The sequence below is a fragment of the Magnolia sinica genome, unplaced genomic scaffold (genome assembly GCF_029962835.1).
Source record: "Magnolia sinica isolate HGM2019 unplaced genomic scaffold, MsV1 ctg231, whole genome shotgun sequence".
NCBI classification, from domain to species: Eukaryota; Viridiplantae; Streptophyta; class Magnoliopsida; order Magnoliales; family Magnoliaceae; genus Magnolia; species Magnolia sinica.
Window position 1 is genome coordinate 86,610 of NW_026682785.1, and position 3,051 is coordinate 89,660.

Sequence of the window (3,051 nt, forward strand, 5' to 3'; positions counted from 1 at the left end):
TATCATCAGTGGTCCTCGAGGCAGAGGCAATTCGAACAATGCTCGAAAAAATCACGCCAGGAGCATCAGTCAACCTGAATCCGAGATCCTAATCATAGCTCAGCCTTCTAAAGAAAAGAAGAAGGAAAAATACTGCATCTCATTCACTGATGAAGATGCTCGAGGTATTCATCACCCCCACGATGATGCATTGGTCATTGCTCTCACCATAGTGAACCGTAGGGTGTTTCCCATACTCGTCGACAAAGGATTGCCTGCTGACGTGCTGTTCACTCAAGCGTTGACAAAATGGGTATTGAACGATCGGCATTACGACATGTTTGTACCTCATTAATTGAATTCTTAGAAGGACAGACATTCTGACGCAGGGGGAGGACGTGAGGTCGAGCATCGTCTTCCTCAAGAGGATAACTATTCCGAATTCACGGAACTTCTCTGGACTCCTCACAGAGACTTCTCGAATCCACGAGGAAAGAAAGCAGAAAATAGAAATAAATTCTAATAAATTCGAAATTGATTGATGAATCATTAAAAATGAGTTCATAACCCTTTAAATAAGGGTATCAAGCAATGGAAAAGAAATCATAATCAAACTACAACTCAAACTCCTAGAATCCGCGACTTACTATAAATAGTAAACTTACTATTTATAGACGGTCGTGATGTCTACTAGTGCGCAAGGTTTTCGGCCAAAAATAGTAAGTGTCCTATTTGGCTTCACCAAACCGTTCCCCTAATTATTCTAAGCTCTTTTCACGTTGGGCGCAACTCCTAAAGCCCGACGGATGAAGAGTTATAATCAAACTAAAACTTACTATTTATAGTAAAAACGGAATTAAAACAGGGAAACGACCGTCGATCAAGGGGTTTTTCGCAATTTCGGGCTGCGTAACCCTGCATAGCTAGGTTGGTTGGCTAAAGTAGCTCGTTCTACCCCAAAATCATATATTTTACGTCAGATAACTCATTCCGGATTGCGAGATACGCCCGATCTAAGGTCCGATGGTCCGGATCACTTCTGTCGTCGACCGGGCCTTTTCTGATCCATCTTGGCCATGAAACTGTCTGCGACCCGCTCTACATCAGTCCCCTCCACTTCAAAAGAACTCGTCCTCGAGTTCTCATCTTGCGCTGGTTCATGATACTCGGTCAGGTCCGCGACGTTGAAAGTCCGTGAGATTGCCATGTCATCTGGAAGATCAACAACATAAGCGTTGTCATTGATCTTTCGGATGATTGGTACCGGTCCAATCTTTTTATTCTTTAACTTGTTGTACGTTCCGGTCGGAAATCGTTCTTTGCGCAGATGGACCATTACTTGGTCACCCACCTCGAACACTTTTTGTCGCCGATGCTTGTCGGCTTGCTCCTTGTATTTTTCGTTCGAGGCATGTAGCTTGGTTTGTACTTCCGCATGAATGCCCATGATCTTGTCAGCCATATGTTCCGCTGCAATGCTCATGCCTGGGAGTTTGGTCAGAGGGACTAAGTCTAGTGTGTGGCGAGGGACTCGTCCATAAATAACCTGGAACGGAGATTTTCCTGTCGAGCGGTTCACCATGTTGTTGAATGCAAACTCCGCTTGAGACAAAGCCAAATCCCATTGCTTCAGTTTTTCTCCTGAAATACATCGAAGGAGGTTTCCCAACGTGCGATTCACAACCTCAGTTTGACCGTCAGTCTGTGGGTGGTAGGCGCTGCTGAACTGAAGTCGTGTATCGAATCGAGTCCACAAAGTCCGCCAAAAGTGGCTTATGAACTTCGTGTCACGGTCAGAAGTAATAGTCTTGGGAACCCCGTGTAGCCGCACAATTTCTCTGAAGAATAGATTCGCCATGTGTGTTGCATCGAGAGTCTTCTTACATGGAATAAAGTGCGCCATCTTGGAGAAACGATCTACTACCACGAACACCGAATCTATGCCGCATTGTGTTCGTGGGAGACCAAGCACGAAGTCCATAGATAAATCCTCCCAAGGGCCGTCAGGCACGGGTAATGGAGTGTAAAGGCCTGTATTGTGAGATTGCCCCTTAGAGGTCTGACAAATATAACAACGTTGGACTGCCTTTCCCACATCACGTACCAATTGCGGCCAGTAATATTGTTCTTCCACAAGAGCTCTCGTCTTGTCTCGCCCAAGGTGTCCACTGAGGCCACCTCCATGTAGCTCTTGGATTATCTGTTCCCTTAGCGAACTGTTTGGGATGCACAGTCGATTTCCCTTGAAAAGGAACCCGTCTTGCATATGTAAGTCGCCGGAGTGACCTTCTTGGCATCTAACCCATACGTCCTTGAAGTCGTCGTCATCGGCATATATGTCTTTGAGGCACTCAAACCCAACAACCTCATTGCTCATAGTGACTAACAAAGTTGCACGGCGACTCAATGCATCAGCTACTTTGTTCTGTTGCCCTGACTTATGTTTTAGTATGAACGTGGATTCCTGCCAAAACAAGATCCATCTAGCATGCATACGGTTAATGTTAGCTTGACTATTAATGAATTTGAGAGCTTGATGGTCTATGTAAAGTATAAATTCCCTTTGAATCAAATAATGTCGCTAGTGCCACAGTGCCTGGACCACCACATATAACTCGATCTCATATGTAGACCACTTTTTACGTGCATCGTTAAGTTTCTCGCTATAGAAGGTTACCGGCCTACCTTCTTGAGACAAAACTCCCCCAATTCCGACATATGAGGCATCACATTCGACTTCAAACAGCTTATCGAAGTTGGGAAGTAAAAGAATCGGGGTCGTGGATAATTTGCGTTTGATTTCGGTAAAGTTCCTGTCGGCTTTGTCAATCCACTGAAACTGTCCTTTCTTCATGCAATCTGTGATTGGTGACACAATGATACTGAAATTTTTCACGAACCGACGATAGAATGTCGCCAGTTCATGAAAACTTCGCACTTCGTGAATATTTGTAGGAACCGGCCATTCTCTGATTGCCTTCACCTTTTCCTCATCCACCCAAATGCCCGTGGATGTGACGACAAAACCCAGGAACAATAGGCTATCAGTCATGAAGCTGCACTTTTTTAAAT